The sequence below is a fragment of the Kogia breviceps genome, chromosome 2, assembly GCF_026419965.1.
Source record: "Kogia breviceps isolate mKogBre1 chromosome 2, mKogBre1 haplotype 1, whole genome shotgun sequence".
Classification (NCBI taxonomy): Eukaryota; Metazoa; Chordata; class Mammalia; order Artiodactyla; family Physeteridae; genus Kogia; species Kogia breviceps.
The window spans coordinates 122,630,315-122,654,077 of NC_081311.1; the positions used below are offsets into that span (position 1 = coordinate 122,630,315).

At 41.1% G+C, this 23,763-nt stretch overlaps 1 protein-coding gene and 1 pseudogene across 8 annotated transcripts in view; both read right to left on the reverse strand.

The window, feature by feature from the left end:
* The window catches only part of NMI (N-myc and STAT interactor), a 116,101-nt gene that overhangs the window by 14,617 nt on the left and 77,721 nt on the right, over nucleotides 1-23,763 (reverse strand). For 2 of the 8 annotated variants that reach the window (XM_067026034.1, XM_067026033.1), the window contains exons 1-2: nucleotides 2,483-2,561; nucleotides 2,220-2,391 (exon numbers count right to left, since the gene is read on the reverse strand). The gene's annotated coding sequence lies outside the window, so the exon portion shown is untranslated. Of the gene's footprint in view, nucleotides 1-1,904; nucleotides 1,989-2,219; nucleotides 2,644-5,940; nucleotides 6,204-7,399; nucleotides 9,325-23,763 lie in introns of those variants that run through there. The other 6 variants (XM_067026031.1, XM_067026030.1, XM_067026032.1 and 3 more) reach the window with 6 other exon arrangements.
* On the reverse strand, nucleotides 12,229-12,653 carry LOC131750385 (ATP synthase subunit ATP5MJ, mitochondrial-like; annotated as a pseudogene).

Sequence of the window (23,763 nt, forward strand, 5' to 3'; positions counted from 1 at the left end):
TTGAAGCCTTGTCTGATTCCCCCAAATGATTTTACTTCTCCTGCTATTGTCTCTTTTGGGGAGCTTTATTTGTGTACCTGTGTCATTTTCCATGACAAGATGGTCATGACCTTGAGGCCAGGGACCACGTCCATTCTTTCTTGTATCCATTCAGAGCACAATACACATTCACACACTGAAAACACTCAATATTTATAGAATTGTGCAGTATCTTGACTGAGGTATTTATTCAGCTCAGGACATCCCAGGCATGTGAAGTTCTCTTATTACATTTCCAAAAAGCAGAAACTGCAACATTATTTAACTGTTTTTTTAGTCTATATTCTTAATATAGACTAAGAATAATAATAAAGCCTTGTAATAAAGGCTCTCAATAATATATTTAACTCATATGAATGGTCTACTACATAATATTCCCAGGACTTCTTACAGCATATCTAGTATCTGGATACTTTCCCTCTTTGCATAAATGGGATGTACAGTAATAGCTTTCCTTTTATACAGTCAAATGGTAGGCAGAATAATGGTCCCCTTAAAGATGCCCACATGCTAACCCTCAGAATCTGTGAATATGTTAGGTTACACTGCAAAGGAGAATTAAAGTTGTAGAATGAATTAAGGTTGCCAATCAGCTGACTAAAATATAACGATCTTGGACTTCCTTGGTGGTACAGTGGTTAAGAATCTGCCTGCCAATGCAGGGGAACCGGGTTTGATCCCTGGTCTGGGAAGACCCCACATGCCGCGGAGCAACTAAGCCCATGCACCACAACTACTGAGCCAGCACGCTGCAACTACTGAGCCTATGTGCTGCAACTACTGAAGCCTGCATGCCTAGAGCCCGTGCTCCGCAAAGAGTAGCTCCTACTCACCACAACTAGAGAAAGCCCGCATGCAGCGACAAAGACCCAACACAGCCAAAAATATATATACATATAGATATAAATACAAAGATCTTCCTGGATTATTGGTGGGGAAATAATGTAATCCAGGGTCCTTCTTCAAAGAGAAAGAGGAAGGCAGAAGAGTAGAATAAGAGTAAGATGTGACAACAGAATAATAGTCGGAGAAATGCAACATTGCTGGCTTTGAGGATGGAGAAAGGGCACCATCGAGCCAAAGAAGGTGCGCAGTCTACAGAAGCTGGAAAAGACGAGAAAACAGGTTCACTGCATTAGCCTCGGTGAAGGAAGGCAACCCTGAGGACACCTTGATTTTAGCCCAGTGACGCCCAGTTGGACTTCTAACCTGCAGAATTTTAAGATAATAAACTTGAGGCTTTTAAGCCACTAAGTCTGTGGTGATTTGTTATGGCAGCACAAATCACCTATACCCATTCACCACCTCTTTCCCTTAATATACTCTCATCACCGTGGTGCCCCGCCTGACAGAAGCAAATCTTCCCATATGCATGCCTGGCGGCAAAAAGAAAGGAAATGAGGAGAAGGAAGGAAAAAAAGGAGGTGGTGATGCACAAAGTTGTTTTTTGTTTTGTTTTGTTTTTTAAACTTCTGCATGTTGTATAGATAGGGAAACATCGCATTCTCTTTTGGATGCCTCTTTCAAGAAAACCCCTGCAGGGCTTCCCTGGTGGTGCAGTGGTTGAGAGTCCGCCTGCCGATGCAGTGGACGCGGGTTCTTGCCCCGGTCCAGGAAGATCCCACATGCCGCATGGCCACTGAGCCTGCGCGTCCGGAGCCTGTCCTCCGCAACGGGAGAGGCCACAACAATGAGAGGCCCGCGTACCACAAAAAAAAAAAAAGAAAGAAAACCCCTGCATATTCTGAAAAGTGAGGCACGACTGCCAAAACCTGCGCCTGCCAATAGAGTAAATGTCCTGAAGAAATCTGTTTTCCTAACAACTATCTCCAGAGACACTACAAGAACAGTGGGGAAACACAAACCATTTTAAGTTTCAATTTCCGAAATGAAGCAAAGCAAAGGAGACGGGGTCAGAGGCCGGGACGGCGCAGAGAAGGCCCCGTGGGCCGGGGGCAGGCGCGTCCCCTCGGCGGCTGTGTGGTCCCCGCGGCGGCTGTGTGGTCCCCGCGGCGCTGGGGCTCTGCGCCCCGTTCCCGTCCGCCCCCGGCTCTCCGCCGGGCGTCTCCCCGCGGGAGGTCCCGAGTCCCGCGGAACCTGCCTCGTCGCCACCCACTGCCTCTCCAACCCTGGACCACTAGGAGCTGGCATGGCAGGAGGGGAACGGGACACCCACTCACCCGTCTCGGCCCGCCGAGCGCCGCGCCCCGGTTCCCGGAAACCTCGCTGGCGGCGTGCCGGTTGAGCGTCCGCGGGAGTCGCTGGAACCTCCGGGCCCGGCCGGCGCTGCCTTGTCCCTAAGCTCCTTGAGCCTTTTTCAAGTGGGTGTCCCCCAGATCAACAGTTTGGTTCCTTTAAAAAAAAAGAAAGAAAGAATAAAAGGAGAAGAAAACTACTCAAATGATGATTTTCTTTAAATCTAGCCACTGCTCGAATACCAAACCTGGCGTCTCCAATGATTAGTCACTAACAAGTTACACCTATTTTCACTTTCGATTTTTAAAACGTGTTGGTTTTGTTTTGAGGGAATTTATTCCTAAAGTACTCCTTAAGTTTCCATAGACACTCATTTTAGGACATGCTTTAAAAACCACTCCTTTGTATGTGTATTACAGGCCGTGTTCTTGGAAAAAGTGGATAGAAACCAAATAAAGCCAAAGTGGGAGTCTCTCATCAGATTGTAATGGTAACTCTCATTATAATTTATTGGTCATTATAACCTTAATCTACAAATCTTTGCAGCCAGCACAAGGTCAACTTGTGTGTACAGGGATTTCTTTTGCAACTTCCCAGGGAGTTGGGAAAGCTGTGGTGTTCAGTTGGTTTCTACGACCTGTGTCCCTTGAAAGTTTTCTTATAATCTTTTGTTTTGTTGTGAAGCTTATAAATAAATACTTCATTAAGCGTGATCTTTTCTTTTGAAATGGAAAACATCTGGTCGACTTCAAAAATTGCATTGTCCTACACAGAGAGCCACCCCACAGCGGCACTGGCTGGTAAACAGAGGTCAGGGAGGAGATGTATCAAAATTACTTCCAGGCATAAATTCCAGTTTACAGTGCTGTATATTCATATATAACTGATATATAATCTGATAAAATGAAAGATTAACCAAAGTCAAATTCCTTTATATCAAGAATATTATATGCATTTTCAAATAAATTAATACATTGAGATATTTCCAAATTATGTAAATATCAATAGGTTTTGATTGCATGCCACTCCTGAATTAAAAATTGGTTTGCTCTGTAAAGGGAAAAGGAAAGAAACATTTACAGGCGTATTAAATAGTCACCTCTTCTATGTTAAAAAAAAAAAAGAATATTGATGGCAATCAGTTTAAAGTGGCCTTTCTAAGTGAAAAAAATAAAGTGGTGCATAGACACTTGTACTCATCAGCCCAGTCAAAATAGTACCAAAACTCTAACTGTGGCAGCCTGAGAATTACTTTTGGTCTCCCTTAAAATTTTGTTTTTTATTTTATTTATTTATTTAAATTTATTTATTTTATTTATCTATTTTTGGCTGCGTTGGGTCTTCGTTGCTGCATGAGGGCTTTCTCTAGTTGCAAGCAAGCAGGGGCTACTCTTCGTTGCAGTGCACGTGCTTCTCATTGCGGTGGCTTCTCTTGTTGCAGAGCAAGGGCTCTAGGTGCGTGGGCTTCAGTAGCTGTGGCACCCGGGCTTAGTTGCTCCTCAGCATGTGGGATATTCCCAGACCAGGGCTCGAACCTGTGTCCCCTGCATTAGCAGGCAGATTCTTAACCACTGTGCCACCAGGGAAACCCCTTTTATTTTATTTCTGGCTGCACTGCAAGGCTTGAGGGATCTTAGTTCCCTGACCAGGAATTGAACCCTGGCCCACAGGAGTGAAAGTCCTGAGTCCTAACCACTGGACCACCAGGAAACTTCCATCCCTTAGAGTTTTAGAGAACATGAACTCTAGAGGTTATTTAGTTCAAACCTCATTTCTTCTTTTATCTTATTTTTGTTTTTTATAAGAAGATACTAAGCAATAGGACCATGACCAGAACAGGACTCATTTAAGATTGACTCCAATCCTATTAAAGGACAAAGGATACAGTTAGTAGGGAAGCCTTTGGGCCACCTACATGCTGAAGCTGAGCCATGTGTAACAGTCTGAACTCAAGTCAACTTCAGGTCCAGTACTCTGCAAAGCACAGGGGTTCTGAAGATGAATAGGCAGCTCCCATATATATATATATATATATATTTTTTTTTAATTTTATTTATTTTTGGCTGCATTGGGTCTTTGTTGCTGCACGGGCTTTCTCTAGTTGTGGTGAGCGGGGGCTACTCTTCATTGTGGTGCACGGGCTTCTCATTGCAGTGGGTTCTCTTGTTGCTGAGCATGGGCTCTAGGTGTGCAGGCTTCAGTAGTTGTGGTGTATGGGCTCAATAGTTGTGGCTCGTGAGCTCTAGAGTGCAGGCTCAGTAGTTGTGGTGCATGGGCTTAGTTGCTCCACAGCATGTGGGATCTTCCCGGACCAGGGCTTGAACCCGTGTCTGCTGCATTGGCAGGCGGATTCTTAACCACTGCGCCACCAGGGAAGTCCCAGCTCCCAGATATATTATTGTTAACAATCGTAATTGCGAAGATCTACTGAGAACTCCTAGGCATTGTATAAACCTTTTTTGTTTTGCCAACAACAATATGAGATATAGATATTATCCCCATTTTGCAGATCAGGAAACTATGGCTTAAAGTGCTGATCCAAAACCAGGCAATTAATCCATGATGACATTGATATCTTTCTCTACTCTCAGCCATGAAGTCAGTCTCCACACTATGTTCTACAGGACATGAAAAAAGAGGGAATTCTATGGGCAAGTATGATTAGGAAATGCTACATACTGGATTCACACTTGGGAGATTCACAATGCACATCCACATGTTGAGTTTTGAGAAGTACTGCAGGGAAAAATTATAGCATACATTTAAAAGTTTAACTTTATTTAATCTTGAATTTATCAACTCATTTGACCACTAAAACCTTTTTTTCAAGGAGCAGCTATTAAAATCTTGAAAAGTTTCTAGTGGGGCAATTTGAGTAATGCTTTACTAATGATTTTAATGATTGAGGACTTGCTTCCTCAAAATATGGCACCTTGGCATATTGACTATTTTAAGTGGAAAGAGTTTGAGAAAACAGTAGAAGCAAGACGGTCACTCTGACCTTCCCCCCACTACCATCCTTCTCTGAAATAGTTCAAAAAGCCTCCTGTGAGAGGTGCTCACCCTATACCTGTAGGAAAGGAGCATTCTTATCTCCAAAGACAAATGGACCCAGAGAAGAATCCTAACAAACCAGCTTTGCTAAGTTTTCTCCAGTTTACTTCAATTACCTCATACTCTCTGACCTATCATATTCCTCCATGACTATCCTCTCTTCATCAAACCTAGCATAAGAATACTCAGTTCTAACTGTTTCCATGGGTCTTCATTTCCTTATAAAGACTTCTGTGTCATGTAAAACTTACATTAAATAAATTTGTAGGCTTTTCTCCTCTTCATCTGTCTTTGTCAGTTTCATTTTCAGACCCAGCCAGGAACCCTAAGAGGGTCAAGGAAAACTTTTTCTTTCTATCTATCTATCTATCTATCTATCTATCTATCTATCTATCTATCTATCTCACACTCAATAAATATAATATCGCACATGAGATGCCTTGAACATGTCATGTAAATCTACACTGCCATGATATGAGATGTATATTGTGTTAGAAATTTATCTCCCCACCAGATGGCAATGGGCTCCACCCAGGCTTCCCTATAAATGCACCATCCCCACACACACCAGTGTTACATACTGTACCATGTGTGCTATGAAGTGTGATACTAGGAGTAGTAGAACACCAAGGAGAAAACAGTCCCCTCTACCTCAGGAAGTCAGGGAATGTTTCCTCCACAGAAGAGGTGAAGATTGAGTTGACTCTTTTTTGCGGTACGCGGGCCTCTCACTGTTGTGGCCTCTCCCGTTGCGAGGCACAGGCTCCAGACGCGCAGGCTCAGCGGCCATGGCTCACGGGCCCAGCCGCTCCGAGGCATGTGGGATCTTCCCGGACCAGGGCACGAACCCGTATCCCCTGCATCGGCAGGCGGACTCTCAACCACTGCGCCACCAGGGAAGCCCTGAGTTGACTCTTAAAGGTAGAGGAAGTGAACTGAGACCAAAGGTCAGATGAAAAATCCCAGAGAGGCACCATGAGTTTAGTGGATATGCAAACCATGAGAAAACCACCTGACATCTATTATATTATGCTTTTTCTTTAGAAAAGGTGTAGCACACCAAGTTTATGCTGCTAGTTGCCAAGATTTTGGTAATTCTGTTTGCAGTTCATCCTTGGGGAAGTTGCAACATTTATACTGTGCCCAGCATTGTGCAGGGTCCTGGGTGACACAAAGGAATTAGGTAACATCATTCTCATTTTCAAGAAGTTTGCAATGGAAATATCAAGAGTAAAGGACTGTTGCCAAGAGAGTACATCTTAAATACTCTCACCACAAAGAAGAAATGATAATTACCTGACATGATGGAGGTATTTAGCTGTGGTAATCATTTGACAATATATAAGTGTATCAAATCAATATGTTGTATGCCTTGTTCACCTTAAACTCACACAATGTTTTGTCAACTGTATCTCAACAATGCTGTAAAAAAATAAATAAAATAGTAGACAACAGGTTTTTTAAAAAGCAAAGGTAAATAAATATTCTATTCCTTACTCTCTATCAGGCAGGCAGTACTATATAGTTAAGAGCATGGTTTTGATATGAGATGTTGGTTTGAATACAAATTTCAAGTTACTGAAGTTTCCCAGCCTCATTTTTCTCCTCTGTAGAATGGAGCTGTTGTGAATGAGATACTGCTACATGTCAAGGTCTAAGCACAGTGCCTTACCCAGGATAAGCATTCAAGTAGCTTGACACTGGTGGCCCAGGTAGCTGTTACCATCTTATACCTGGAGAATTTTTTTTCTATTTTCTTCTTGCACATTTCTTCTGCTTTGTCTTCCTACCTGAACAAGTACACTTAAGACGAAGACCTTTTTTATTTCTTTTGTGTCACCTGCGGTTACTAGTAAAATGATTATACCTAGTACTAGCAATATAAATATTATACCTATTTCTAACTAGTAGTTAGATACAAGAGTAGGAGTCAAATACTCTAGGCTCAATATTATAACCCCTTTGTATAGGTTTTCATGTTAGCGTATGAATAAGTTTGTCTAAGTGAACAAAATATTGTGAGCTAGATCAAATATTTATAAATAGAAGTTTATAACAAGTTAATCCAAGTAAAATAACAATAATAAAATTAAAGAATAAAGGACATTACCTTCTTGAATCATGCCTGGGCCACTGATTTATCATATAAACATACTTGATCAGTCAGAAAATTCTGTTTTGTTAAAGCATTTAGAGAATAAAGCTACTGTCCTTGGACAATGCTGGAAAGAACAAGTAAGTGTTTTGCTCATGAAACAGAGGTTCAAAAATAAAAATTGATCCTTGAAATCCTTAAGATATCAAGCAGTAAACCTCAATATTGTATTATGGAAATTATTTTAAGAGAATCTGAGAATACTGCTGATGTTTTCCTGCTTTGCTTGCAAACTGAATACTGCTTTTTTTAAAAAATTAATTTATTTTTGGCTCTTTGTTGCTGTGCGCGGGCTTTCCCTAGTTGCGGCGAGCAGGGACTACTCTTCGTTGCGGTGTGCAGGCTTCTTGTTGCAGTGGCTTCTCTTGCTGCAGAGCACGGTCTCTAGGCACGCGGGCTTCAGTAGGTGTGGCTCATGGGCTCTAGAGCGCAGGCTCAGTAGTCATGGCGCACGGGCTTAGTTGCTCCTCGGCATGTGGGATCTTCCCAGACCAGGTCTCGAACCCATGTCCCCTGCATTGGCAGGTGGATTCTTAACCACTGCACCACCAGGGAAGCCCCTGAATATTGCTTCTGAATTGGCTATACTCCAATATAAAATAAAAAGTTAGAAAAAATGAATACTGCTTCTGACAGAATTCTCTCAGGGTGAAGTGATAGTAGGATAAATCCAATTGTTTGGCTTGAACTTAAAATCACAGGGCAGGAAAAGCTTAAAGAACCTTGAGATTCTCAGAATGCTTAAAAAGAACATAGCTTTGGAATGTTGGAAAAATCGAAATATTAAATTCTGATTATGTTCTCACCAAAAATCCCAAATGAGGAAGAATCGGGCAAAGCATCCAAATAAATCAATGTAGCTTCCCAGGGAGCTCAGCGGTTAAGAGAATATGCACATAGTGAAAACAACTAAAAAAATTTATTTTGCTTAACTATCTATGTTTTTTTGACTAGGGAATTTGTAGTTTGTTTTTGCCTGAGGAGTTCTAACAATTCCCAAGTAGCAAGATTTGGGTTGGTGTTTGATAAGTTGTTTCTGATTATTTCCTTGGTTTGAATAGTTCTCCACAAGAGGTGTCAAGTCATTGCAACAAGGAAATTCACCAGTCTATTCAGAGTATTAAAAACATATCAGGCAAAGAACTCAACTTTTTAAGTTAAATTTGTTTTCAATTTGTTCTTAGTGTACCTAGGTATATGTAGGGGCATAATTTCTACTAAGATATATCTCAGTATAGTGTATGATTTCTGTTGAATCGTGTCCCAAACTCACCAGAAAGGGAAAATGTGTCTGTGGGTACAAGGATGTCCTATAGACCAGTGCTTCTCAAACTTTAATGCCCATCTGAATCAGCTGGGGATCTTGTTAACATGTAGATCCTGGGAATTCCCTGGCAGTCCAGTGGTTAGGACTCAGAGCTTTCACTGCTGGGGCCCAGGTTCAATCCCTGGCTGGGGAGCTGAGATCCTACAAGCCACGTGGCACGGCCAAAAAAAAAACAAAAGCAGATCCTGATTCCATAGGTTTGAGGTGGAAGTTCTTCATTTTGAATATTGCTTGGTGATGCTGATGGTGTGATGGCACTGGGTCGTGGACTATACTTTGAATAGCAAGGCTGTAGACTAACCAGTTCCCTAAAGAACAAAGAGGGAGCAGAAATGTTCACTCCAGAGTCAGGGTACTGTGTACTGTGTGGCTCAGCCAGGGAGCACAGGGCCTCTTCCTGTTTGCCAGCCTGGTGGCCTAGGTTCATGAGTAGAAGGAAAGGCATTTCTTGACGTCCATGGTAGACAGGACAACAGCAGTTCCTGTCTTTCATGCCATCTCCTTCAGAGGACAAAGGCTCCTTGTCTGCAGCTAGGCTGCCATTACAGCTACTCTGAAATGGAAAGGAAGGAATAAGCCATGAGGGTGAATGGGTCAAAATAATGCAAAAGTGGAAAGAAGTAAGAAGCCAGAAAAGAAGAACAAGACTAGTATATCCAGGAACCCTGAAAGGAATATTCTTTTCTCTTTCATTAGTTATTCATTTCAATGTATTCTAAGTAGTTTTCCCTGGTGTCCGGTGTAACAAGATAGAATGACCTCACACACAGGGCTCATTTTAACAACAAAATATCTTCATGGGGCAGTTTGATGATGTTGGACACATAAAGCTGGAGGTAATTCATCCCTCTAAATGCTTAAACTCCTCCAGAAAAATTAAAAAGATAAACAGTCTTCATCCCCAATAAAAATAAAACAAAGAAGTGTCCTTCAGATCTTATTGCTTGGTGACTTTATGCATTGGAATAGAAACACTCTTGCCTTTTGGGAGGTTGACCTCAGCTGTTTTTCAACCATTTGAAGAATAAGAACTCTAATTTTGGTGCCAATACTCAAAGCAAAGCTTTCTCAGGTGGATGAACAACAGCTGTAGCTGGCTTGTCATGGAAATTGCACCACCTTAAAACCACCTCTGACCCTTACTACAGGGTCACACTGGTCACACTACACATTCACATCCAGTGTGTTCCCTGGAAATTCCTGGTGTTCCCTGAAAATGTGCAATGCATGCTAGGGAGGGATTCTGGGCTGTTGAGACTTGCCTGATTGCTGGTCTAGAATTAGATAAAACAAGTAAGAACAAGTCAGTCAAATAAGTCCAAGATTCAATCATATTCTCTCTCTCTCTCTCCCCCGCAATTATTTTGTCATGTTATTTTATGAACTTTACATAAGACAGACAGGTAATTGTTGAGTGGCTTTTTTTGTGGTCTAGTGTCTATCCTACTACCCTGAACGTATCCCAAACAGCAATGCGATTTTCCCTGCTCTTCACTGGCTCCTTTCTGCGGTCACTAACCTGATCTGCCCTCTCCTAGGGACACTGTAACCAGATGGCCCAGGTTTCTTAAGACTCCCTTTCAAATAGTCTATCCAGTTTCATGCCGGGCCACAGTCAGTGTGTCTTTTCCTCCACACCCTCTCACATTAAAATTCATAGTTGATTGTCTAATTTTCACAGGAAAATGTTCATGATGGCTAATTTACATCTAGAATTTACCTTGCTAATGATTCCTTTTGTCCTTTCATCCTACACACCCCTGCCATATTACTCTTCTAAAAGTTCTGCTGTCATCAGTCATTCCACACCTTAAGCATTTACAGGTGACATCTAACGTATACAGCCCAAACTCCAGACTGCAGTACCTACCCTCCCTCCCATGCTCCGAATCCCAAACTGTTTCCATAACCAGCTGGCTACAGCTTGTCTTTTTAACTTTATCATTCACTATTCTTCTTCTCTGTATCCAACCAAATTAGTCGGCTATCCTCTAAATCCAGAATAGTCTCATCAACTAACTGGTCTTCTTTCTTTTACCATTTCCCTTTCCTGAGATGTTTCCTTCTCCTTTCTATTGTTTCAGTCATATGATTGTACACATGAACTCCTAACAAACACATATCATACCTTAAAGGCAGTGGTGATATTCAAGATATCAATAACTGATCAGTATGGACACTGAACCATCAGAAGAGCTCTAGCCAGAAGGCTGGAGTGGTGTCCTAGAAGATCTTTCTGGGCTAGGCATTAATCCTACAGTTACTGGATCCTAGAAGGTGGTGGTGAGAGGAGTGCTGGGAACTCCTGGTGGAGATATGGCCAGGGCAGTAGAGGCACTGGGGTGGGCTTGGGGGAAGACAGCAACCAACTGGCACAGAAATATTTCATTATTTAACATCTGATATGAACACCCAGGGTATGGTGGTTGAACACCAGTGTCAGGCTTTGCTGCTACATCTCCAGGCTCAAGTTCAGCTCCTGTCCCACAACCCCAGGAGTAGTGATCCCTCCCTCTCTAAATTATTTATTTATTTATTTATTTAAACATCTTTATTTGAGTATAACTGTTTTACAATAGTGTGTTAGTTTCTCCTTTACAACAAAGTGAATCAGTTAGACATATACATATGTTCCCATATCTCTTCCCTCTTGCGTCACTCTCCCTCCCACCCTCCCTATCCCACCCCTCTAGGTGGTCACAAAGCACAGAGGTGAACTCCCTGTGCTATGCGGCAGCTTCCCACTAGCTATCTAATTTACTTTTGGTAGTGTGTATATGTCCCTCTAAATTATTTTAGCATGTTTTGCCCATACCACTTACTAGGTACATTCATAACCTTGCATTGTTAATTGTCTTTTCTGGGACTATTGTGCAATTCATCCCCAAAAGATGGTAATCTTTTCCAAAACAAGAGTTGTACTGTATCTTTGTCTCTCCCTAAATGTCAAATATAGTGCCTTTCTTGGGCAATTACTTATGCTATATTTATTAATGAAAATCGATTGAATGAGGAACTGAGAACCAATACACCATAATGTGGTCATTTCAAATGACCTCACTTAGAGAGTGAGGGAGTAACAGGCATCTTTGAAACTCTGATAAGAGCAAGAGACTTTCTTCTCAGAAATATCCATAGCAACATGATTTCAGGTGCATACAATTTCAGGTGTCTTACATATCCCCTAAAGCCATTCATAGATTCCTGGGAGTCCATGGAATCTAGGTTAAGGACCCTGGTTTAAAAGGAATGTTATAGAACCAGAACATCAACCTAAAGAATTAACTGGGCTTTGTTTTGCTTTGTTTTTGCATCTTCTAAGTACATTTATTCATTCCATGAAGGAAATGGCCCTTATTCAGGTCTACAGTGATGTTCCATGTTTCCATATAACAGAGCTTGCTTAAATTCACAGCCAGACTGCGTTTTACCTGATGTGCACTCTAAGTAAAGCTGGTTAATGATGGCTGTGAGCAGGCCCAGGGACTTGAAGTTTTCAAAACTTTATTTCTTTCATCAGCACTCTTGATTTTTTTTTTTTTCCTTTTTTTTTTTTTTTTTTTTTTGTGGTATGCGGGCCTCTCACTGTTGTGGCCTCTCCCGTTGCGGAGCACAGGCTCCGGACGCGCAGGCTCAGCGGCCATGGCTCACGGGCCCAGCCACTCCACGGCACGTGGGATCTTCCCAGACCTGGGCACGAACCCGTGTCCCCTGCATCGGCAGGCGGGCTCTCAACCACTGCGCCACTAGGGAAGCCCAGCACTCTTGATTTTATAAACGATGAAGCCCATCAACCCCATTCTTACCCAGATCTCCTGGTAAACTTGAGTACAGTAGGTCTTCGCGAGGGATCCAAACATTTTTAATAAGGTTTTGAAACATCTTGGAGCAGGACGAACAGCTTAGGCCACACCAAGGCCCCACAGCTACTAGAGACTTAACTTGGGTGTTACCTTGGTATTCCAGTGAAAGGGCTATTTAGAAGAGCTCATCCTAGTTCACCTCTTGGATTATGGTGTCTCAGTGCTATCCCCTTGCCTCTACCTGGAAGGCAGAAGAACAGCAGGACCCACAGGCTTGCCGTAGTGGTCCAGTCTCCCCCAGGAATATGCTGCTGACTAAGGTTTCAGCTAAAGTGCACTCATTATCAGTTATACTCGTAGATGTCAGATGACAAATGCCAGTAACAATCTGGAGTGGGACCATCTTTGGTTGAATTCATTAACAGGTATCACATGCCAAAGTGTGGCTAACTAAGGGGGAAAGGGACAAGTGAAGAGGCAAGATCACTTTGCCTTAGACAGAACTTTGTTCATCAGGGAAAGCAATCTTGGCACATAAACTAAAGGGCAGACATGAGGCATAAAATAATGAGATCATCATCACTAAAACTCTGTGTGGAATTCACTCCCACCGAGGTACACGCCATGACTCAAAGACATGGGACTTCCATCAACTCCCCAAGGCAGTTAACTAGCTCCTGTAATAAATTTCTTTCTTGAAGAAAGAAGAGCACTTATTTACAAGGGAAGCTGCCTGCTATGGTAGAGAAATGAGAGTCTAGAAAAAAAATTACACTGTCTCATATTTCATACTGATTTGCTTCACTTCTTGGGAAAAAGTAGAAAATCTTTTATATACTATTAATCTTTGGATTGGTTCCTATGTCAGAAACTTCTTCATGGAGCTCACTACTACTACAAAGACATTAGACATGGATAGTGAAGAGAACCCCAAAAGCCAATAATATGGAAGAATAGGTCAATAAATGCTAATTAAAATTAGAGCCAACTGGGAGGGATAAATTGGGAGACCAGAATTGACACATATACACTACTACATATAGAATAGATAACTAATAAGAATATACTGAATAGCACAGGGAACTCTATTCAATACTCTGTAATGGGATGTCCCTGGTGGCGCAGTGGTTAAGAATCCGCCTGCCAATGCAGGGGACACGGGTTCGAGCCCTGGTCTGGGAAGATCCCACATGCCGCGGAGCAACTAAGCCCGTGCACCACAACTACTGAAGCCCGCACACCTAGAGCCCATGCTCCGCAATAAAGAGAAGCCACCGCAATAAGAAGCCCACGCACCACAATGAAGAGTAGCCCTGGCTCGCCACAACTAGAGAAAGCCCACATGCAGCAACAAAGACCCAACACAGCCAAAAATAAATAGATAAATAAAATTTTTAAAAAATATATATAGGGCTTCCCTGGTGGCGCGGTGGTTGAGTCTGCCTGCTAATGCAGGGGACGTGGGTTTGAGCCCTGGTCTGGGAGGATCCCACATGCCGCGGAGTGACTAAGCCCGTGAGCCACAACTGCTGAGCCTGCACATCTGGAGCCTGTGGTATGCAACAAGAGTGGTCGCGATGGTGAGAGGCCCGCGCACCACGATGAAGAGTGGCCCCCAGTTGCCACAACTGGAGAAAGCCCTCACACAGAAACAAAGATGCAACACAGTAAAAATAAATAAATTTAACTAATAAACTCCTACCCCCAACATGTAATATACATATATATATATATATATATATATATAAAATACTCTGTAATGACCTATATGGGAAAGGAATCTTAAAAAAGAGTGTATATATGTGTATGTATAACTGACTCAGTTTGCTGTACAGCAGAAACTAACACAACGTTATAAATCAACTATACTCCAACAACAAAAAATTAATTAGAAAAAAATAAATATTGGGGCCAACTCAAAAAATAAGTTAAAAAATAAGTTTAAATTCACTCACACAAAAAGATGTCCATCAACAGATGAATGGATAAAGAAGTTGGTGTGGTACATATATACAATGGGATACTATTTGGCCATAAAAAAGATAAAAAAGAACAAAATAATACCATTTGCAGCAACTTGGATGGAACTAGAGATGATCATACTAAGTGAAATAAGTCAGAAAGAGGAAGACAAATACCATATGATATCACTTATGTGTGGATTCTAAAATAACACAAAGGAACTTATCTACAAAACAGAAACAGACTCACAGACATAGAGGACAGACTTATGGTTGCCAAGGGGGCCCAGTGGGGAAGGGATGGAGTGGGAGTTTGGGGTCAGCAGATGCAAACTATTATATATGGGATGGATAACAACAAGGTCCTCCTGTATAGCAGGGAACTATATTTAATATCCTGTGATAAACCATAATGGAAAAGAATATATAAAAAATGTTTATATATGTATAACTGAATCACTTTGCTGTACAGCAGAAATTAACACAACACTGTAAATCAACCATACTTCGATAAAAAATAAATTTAAAAAAATTAGAGACAACCTATGCTTTTCTGGCCCTAGACCAAAGTGATATTACTGAGAGGCACAAAAAACAGTAGATATTTTCCAAGAACTGTTTGGAGAAATTACATCAATTCTCTGGACACACGCAGAAGAGAGGATGTGCGACAGAAGAGGCTGTGACTCAGCAGCAGCCCTAGTTTTCATCTGCTTTGACAACTGTGATGAGATATTGAGGTGTCTGAAAAGATGAATTCTCTCTACAGCATTCTGCAGTGCCCTGCACCACATGTGGGTGTATCCTCACCGAAAATACTGTGATGATAACGTAAGATTCAGGGGTGCTTGGGTGGTGCAGGAAAAGAGCGTCAGGAGAAGCAATTTCCCTGCTTTTGTGCAGCTAATTTACAACAGGCTCTCAAATCCAAGTTACAGGAATCAAGGAGTTGGGGTGAGGAGGGTGGGATGGTAGGGGGAGGGGGGAGCAAAGAGTTACTTGACTATCTTCTGCTGTTTCTTTATTTATGGCAATCCCTGTGTGTGAGTGAAACACACAACTTCTCTTCAACTATCTGTCTTGATTATCGGGCACAGAGTCGAAGTAGTATTAAGCCTACTGTTTTAGTACTTTTGTCCACTCTCTCCACCAAACAGACATCTGGCCATTGCGGGAAGAGTGATTAAAGTGATCTCTTGTACACAGAAATGACCTGTGAATACTTGTTGAATAAGGTAATATGAACCAACTTATGGCCTTGACCTCACTCTTTACCTATTTACTCCAGAGCCCTGGCCATAAGATGCCCTGCTCCCTGGGAGAACAGCAGCTATGTCTGAGAGGAAAAAAAAAAAAAAAAAAGCAGGAGAAGGCCTTAACTGTGGGTTACAGGATTATCATTAGAAAATGTTTAGTAAGATGAATGGATAAACGAAATGCAGTATATACAGACAATGGAATGTTATTTAATTTTAAAAAGGAAGTAAATTCTGACATAAGCTACAACATGGATGAACCTTGAGGACATTATGCGACGTGAAATAAGCCAGTCAAAGATGGACAAATATTGTATGATTCCACTTATACGAGGTGCCAAGAGGAGTCAAATTCATAGAGACAGAAAGTAGAATCATGGTTGCCAGGGACTGGGGGATGGGAGAAATGGAGAGTTATTGTTTGATGGGTACAGAATTTCAGTTTGGGATGATGAAAGAGTCCTAGAGATGGATGGTGGTGATGGTTGCACAGCGATGTGAATGTACTTGATGCCACTGAAATGTATGTTTAAAATGGTTAATGGTAAATTCTACTTATATGTATTTTACCACAATTAAAAATAAAAATTGTAGTCTTATTTGAATGTGAGTTTTTGTATAACATTGTAAAATGATGTGAGTAAAATCAATCACTGTTTTACTGTTTTCAGATTGATGGGAAAAAAGAAGACTGATTCGTGTATCTAGCATTAAACTCTCCATTATTGGGAAGTGAGCTCAAGTTATTTCATATGGGAATTCAAGAAAGAGGAAGCTCAGAATGTTGTTCATTCTGTGGAAAAGTAAATAAAAGAGGAGGAGGAAAAGAGAGAAGAGGAAGGAGGAAGAAGAGGAAGAACATGACTCCTGACCTTAGCAATCTTCTTTTGTGCAAATTCACTCCCACAAGTTTCCACACACATAGACTGTGTACTCATCTTTGGATCCAAGATATAAATGCAACCAGGTTGAAATCTGACTTTCCAATCTAATTTTCCAGAACTCCCTTGCACTAGCTTACTTCAGCCATTTCAGTCTGGCTAGGCTTAGAAATTCCTGTCTCCTGTCTTCATTTACAGAATCTCAGAGTTGGAGAATTCAGAGGTCATGCGGTCCAATTGTCAGCCAGATGCTTGACTCCTCTCTATATAACTGTTCCTTCAGTAGGGCTGGCATCTTACTTACTTGACCTTTCACTCATTTTTTTCAGTTGGGCTCATAGAATAATTTTACAAAAAAAACGACTTTCAGGAAAAAGAGGGAAAACAAGAAATAATCACACTCTGACCTAAAAGTCAGGTTTTTCTCACTTATTAATTTTATCTTAAAACAATATTAAAATCCAAATTACAAAACATTAAGTCTACAGTGATGCCATTTTTGTCCCCTCCCAAATATGTGTGTGTATACATAGAAAAAATTCCCTACAGAAATATATAAAGTTTCTATGAAAGTAAAGTCATGGGTGCTCCTTATTTTCTACCTTTATTTGTATCTTCTAATTTTTATTCAATTAAGGTTTATTTTTTCTTCAATAAATGAGGAAAGTATCTATAAAGTATGTTTATTCTCACAAATGAACAGAATTGAAGTGGCGATTAGTTATCTAATGATACAAAACAGGACAAAAAACATGAATTAATTTTGAAATGTACCTGGGAGAATTTGGTCTAATCAAAACAAATGGAGTGAAAGAATTGGTGATGGCCTCCTGTTTCCAAGGACAGAGAGATTAGTATTAACAGGATCAAAACTAAACCACAATACATAAATTTGATATTGAAGATAACAGCACAAAGTGCTGAGGTATCATCTGAGACAATTGTCATTTTTCTCTTTGCTTGAGTCTCCACCCCACTCCTTTATTCAATACATGTTGAACTTTAGGGTTTGTTGTAGAAGCATGGTGCTAAGCATTGAGTAGGAATTCAGAGATGACTAAGACAGGATCCTTGCCCTCAAGGCACTCACATTTTTCCTATGTGGCTAGAAGAGTGCTCCAGTAGGCAACCTGATGTTTTTCTTAGAAGGTGTTTTCAAAAATACTTTGGTTACCCAAGTCCCACTGTCTCTCCACACCTCACAGTCACTGATGCACCTACAGGAAAAGCTCAGGAGCTCTTTTTGTGTTGGAATCTTTAAATTTTGATATTGCTGGCATGGGTAGATCCCATTACCTCCTGCTGATCTGTTTCGGTGTCCTGGACTTATTAAATATTGGTAGCCAGGGTACTCCCTTCCTCAAGGAAAGACTCATATTTCCATGGACATCCTCCATCCAAGGACACACTCTTTTCAACCTTTATGTTCTGTTCAATAGCCATAAGCAAGATCTTTGAGTCTCCTTCTACACGCTTTTCTCTCATGATGAATACAAGAAAGAACTGGTAACAAAAGTGAATAAAGGACTTGGATTCATCAAATTATGCTTGAAAGTTCTTATCCTCTCATTCTGCTCATCAAATTCAAGAGCAAACCTCCAAACCACAATATTCCCAAATCAGCACACTTCTTCCCCTTCTTTATTGCTACCACCACTGCCTATGCCACCATCCCATTTCTCTCCCTGGACATCTGCAGTGGCCTCCTTACATGACTTCCTGTTTTCCCTCTTAACCTACCACGAGTTATTCTCTGAAGAGTCTCCAAAGGGATATTTTTAAAACATAGATTAAATCATGGCATCTCCTACCAGTAGCTTCCTACTGCACATAGACTAAATTCCACACTCTTGAAGTGGCTTCCATAACCACATAGTACTGGCCATTGCCTGCTTTTCCCCTCTCATTAAGCTCCATCACCTTGGTCTCCTTTCTGTTCCTGAAGAACAGGCCAAGTTCATTCTTGCCCCAGAGATTTTTCTCCAGCCTTTCAATCTATCTGGCACACTTGGCCACTGATTTTTGCATGGCTGGCTCCTTCACATCATTCAAATCTAAGTTTTTATTTCACCTCCTCAGAGAAGCCTTTCCTGACCTTCTTTTCTAGAAGCTCCTCAGTCTTTCTCTATCATATCATCTTGCTGTGTGTCTGCAAAGCACTTATCATTACCTGATGATTTTCTCATTTATTTATTTATTGCTTTATTAATCTGTCATAGTCACTAGAATGTAAGTTCCACAAAAGCAGTGACTTTTTATGTCTCATGCATTACTGTATTGGGATTGATGTCTGGAACTAAGTAGACATGAAACAAATAAGTGCTGAATAAATTTCCTAAATGTGTGAGAGAAGGTGACTGTCACTCCAGAGTTGGTGAGCTTAATCTTATATCCATTACACAGGCTCATTCACTCATTCACTTATTCAAGACCATTTATTGAATTAATTATATACCAGGTACTATTTCAGAAAACAAAGACAAATATAACTAAATTCTTACTCTCCTGTACTTAGATTTCCTGTACTCAAGAGTGGAGAATATAACCAAGAAAAGATTTGTAATATGCTATCCTAAGTGTTATATTAAAAATGTGCATAGAATGGTTGGGGATGGCTACACAGGGAAGATGAGGTTTCACCTGTCACCCTGAAGAGTGAATTCACCAAATGTGTTTTGGTGAGAAGAGGCAAAAGTCACAGAAAGTTGAGAAAGAAGATGACACCTTCAGGCAGGGTAGAAAATATAGGCTACCATCAAATTATGGAGTTTAAACTTTATTCTGGAGGATTTTAAGAAAAGGAGGACACTCTCTGGCTTGCATGTAAAATGACCATTCTTGCAGCAGAGTAACCAATGAATGAAAGGGGGAACTATGGCAGAATACAGAATAGTCAGATGATGACAACTGGACTAAAGTAGGGACTGAGAGAATGGAGAGGAAAGGGTAGATTCCAGGGATATTTAGGGAGCAGAAGTAGGAGGGCTTGGTGATCAATTAGAGCTTTTCAGGCTATGAGGTCTGTGAGGATACAGGATTGATCGACACAGTTATATCCCCTGGCACAAAGTAGCTGAGTTCACAATAAATGAATGATGAATGAATAAAAAAGGAAAAGTCTAAAGTCAGTCCCAGTTTCCAGTGTGGACATCTGGTGTTACTGATACCATTACCAATACATGGGCAGGCTTAGAAAGAGGAAGATAAATTCATTTAGGAAATAGTGGATGTGTGGCATCTGCTAGCAAGTTGTGGCTGTCCACATTTCTGCATTCTGCTTGCAAATAAAATGGTTCCTTTTTTAGTTCCTCTCGATTTTACAACACCCTTTTATCCAAAGCTAAAAGAAGCCATTTGCACCTTCCATGTTCTCATCAGCCAGCTCCAATTTAATAGGTACATTTTCTAATTTATGAGTTAAAGAAGGTGACAGTGTCACTAATTTTTCCACTACTACATTATATCAGTTGCCCTTTTTTTTTTTTTTTTTTTTTTGTGGTACACGGGCCTCTCACTGTTGTGGCCTCTCCCGCTGCGGAGCACAGGCTCTGGACGCGCAGGCCCAGCGGCCATGGCTCACGGGCCCAGCCACTCCGCGGCATGTGGGATCTTCCTGGACCAGGGCACGAACCCGTGTCCCCTGCATCGGCAGGCGGACTCTCAACCACTGCGCCACCAGGGAAGCCCCCAGTTGCCCTTTTTGAAGCCTTAATAACAATTACCCTCACTGGTCTTCCAGCCTCTACTAACAGCCTCCTTGCCACCTTTTTAGCCTCTGCTTACTGCCTGATCCCCAAACCACTATTTTAGGTTTTTGTTGCAGCAGCAGCCAGATTCCTGTTTCAGTTATCTATTGCTGCATAGCAAAATACCCTAAACCACCTTATCATTGTTTCGGGACTTTAAAACAATAATAATTTATTATTTCTTATTCTGCAGTTTGGCATTCTGGATGGTTTTGCCAGTCTCACCTAGACTCTGGGCTGCTGGTCATATGACTCCTTCCAAGTAGAAGCCAGGCTGGCATGGAAAGTCCAAGATGGCCTTACTACATTTCTGAGAATGTCATGCTGTCTGTTGGCTGAGGAACTTTGTTTTTCCTGTATGAGGTCCCACATTCTCTAGTAAGCTAAACTGGGTGTCTTCACAGCATGATGATCAAGGCCAATCCAGTTCCCAGACAGTGGAGAAATAGGCTCATTTCCTGATGTAGTGATTGAAAGGTCACATTACACAGGGACACAAACAAAGGGAGGCATGATTCATTGAAGGTCATTATTATAATACTCTATTACATTCATTCAGCCCTATGTAAAATAGGCAATTGCTGCATCTGTCATGATTGAGAAGTTGGTCACAGCAGCCAGCCCCAAAACAACACTGCTCCTGCTTAGTTTTATGCCAGTAAAATGGATGATCTATGTCCTGCCTCCTTTACCAAGTAACTCATTTCTGTGCCAGTGTCATGTGATATATCTGACTGGCATAATTAACATCTGTACCCAGCAGCAAGGAAGCTGGAAATTATGTTTTTGGATTCTTCATTAAGATGGAAAGATTTCGGGCTTCCCTGGTGGCGCAGTGGTTGAGAATCCGCCTGCCGATGCAGGGGACACGGATTCATGCCCCGGTCCAGGAAGATCCCACATGCCGTGGAGCGGCTAGGCCTGTGAGCCATGGCTGCTGAGCCTGCATGTCCGGAGCCTGTGCTCCACAACGGGAGAGGCCACAACAGAGAGAGGCCCACGGAGTACAAAAAAAAAAAAAAAAAAAAAAAAAAAAAATAACCAAGATGGAAAGATTTCTACCGTAGGTAACTATCAAAATATGAAGAAGGTATTCAAAAGATTCCAATAGTTACAAATGACAGATGTCTGCTACCTACCAAATCCTTCAGTAAAGTGTAAAAACCTTTTATGATCTTAAGTGGCGACGTTGTGGAAAATAAAGGAAAAGAGCTATAAGTGGAATTGAGGCTTATCACACATTTACCTGATGCTCAATCAGAGGGAATAACATGCTGTTGAAAGTCTGTGCCCAAGAAGCCCAGAAAATGGCAGCAAAGTGGTCCACGTGCAACTTGGAGCGGCAGAGAGAGTACAGGATTCCAGACTAATAACATACTAGAGAAAGGTGACCCATGTTAAAAAATAATTTTTATAAAGGATATAGTCATAACTCTCAATAAAATATAAAATGAACACATACTTCATTTAACTCATTAATCAGGAATACAGTAAAATGTTAACAAACAAACAAAAATATTAGGGATTTTTTCTGGTCGTCCAGTGGTTAGGACTCCATGTTTTCCCTGCCATGGGCCCAGGTTCAATCCCTGGTCAGATACTAAGATCTGAATGCTGCGTGGCACAGCCAAAAAAAAAGAAAGAAAGAAAGAAAACCTAACTAAAAACAGTTCAAAGGCTAATCCAAAGAGCAAAGAGCAGACACAGATATAGGCAATCAGGAATGCTGAAATTAGTTAGCTAATAGACACAAAACTGACCAATATCCACAGGACAATAACTAATTGTATCTCCACTGGGCAACTTTATTTACATCTGTATGGACAAGAATAGTTTGCAGTACTGTCAGTTTTATTTAATTCACAAAGTTGTGAAATAGCTCAAAGATAATGAAAGGCAAAAATATCTATAAAGTCTGTTAACTTAGAGGGTACAATATACAATACCTAATTTTCCATTGAAAATGCCACCAGTAAAATTTAGCTCACTTTAAAGTTTTTCACAATTTTTTCTGACCTTTTAAAGGGAGAGAAAAATTGATTATTGAGCTACATTGATCCACGTTTGCCTGTCATTTGCATAATTAAACATATTAAGAAAAAAACAGGGAATTCCATTCCAAATTAAAATTTACAAAGTCTTGAGATACATTGCTTCTACTCTACTGGTAAGAACAAGATATTAGCCAGAAAATCATAGTTAAAAAAAAAATATCAGAACACTTGAAATTAATATAATGTTGTATGTCAATTACACCTCAATTAAAATACATATTTATCAGAGAACTAAGAACACCTTCCCCTCAAAAAAATACCCTTAAGTTAACTAAATTGTAGAAAGTGATAAACCCATTCTAGAAAAGATGAGACCCACAGCTGCTTTAATTACAAGCAGACCAGAGGGAGAAGGAGAAATCCACAGATTAGATTGATTCAGTCAACCAGACTAGTAGCCTAACAGAGGAAGCAAAACAATTTACTCAGACTCTACACAAAATGTTTGGCATACAATAAAAAAATTACAAGACACATAAAGAAGCAAGATGTGACCCAAGGTCAAGAGAGAATGTAGTCAAGAGAGCAAACTCAAAGTTGAAACTATAGACCAGAGACAGGAACTTTAAGGTAACTGTGTTAAACATGTTCAGTGATTTGGTGGACAAATTAGATAATATGCATGAATAATGGATAATTTCTTCAGAGATGGAACCTATAAAAAAGAGCTTATTGTACAGGACTTCCCTGGTGGTCCAGTGACTAAGAATCCACTTTCCAATGCAAGGGACACAGGTTTGATCCCTGGCTGGGGAACTAAGATCCCACATGCCGCGGGGCAACTAAGCCCACACGCTTTAGAGCCCATGCACCACAACTAGAGAGCCCTGCGTGCTGCAACTACTGAGCCTGCATACTCTGGAGCCCACGCGCCACAACTAGAGAGTCTGCACACTGCAACTACTGAGCCCTTGCGCTATACAGCCTGCGCGCCACAACTAGAGAGAGGCCCGTACACCACAATGAAAGATCCTGCATGCTGCAACTAAGACCTGACGTAGCCAGCTAAATAAAGAACTTATTGTAAGTACCTGAAATAAAAAATATGAAATATCAATTTGATGGGCTCAACAGAAGTCTGCACATAGCAGAGGAAAGGATCAACTCAAATACAGGTGAAAACACAAAAAGAAAAAAGAGCGAACAAAATGGAACAGTGAATCCAACAGTCTTTGGGCAGCAACAGATGGTCTGACATATATGTATTGTATCCCCATAAGAAAGGGAGAAAGAATGGGGGTAAAGAAGTATATGAGGAAATAGTGGTCAATAATTTTCTAAGGAGAGTCTG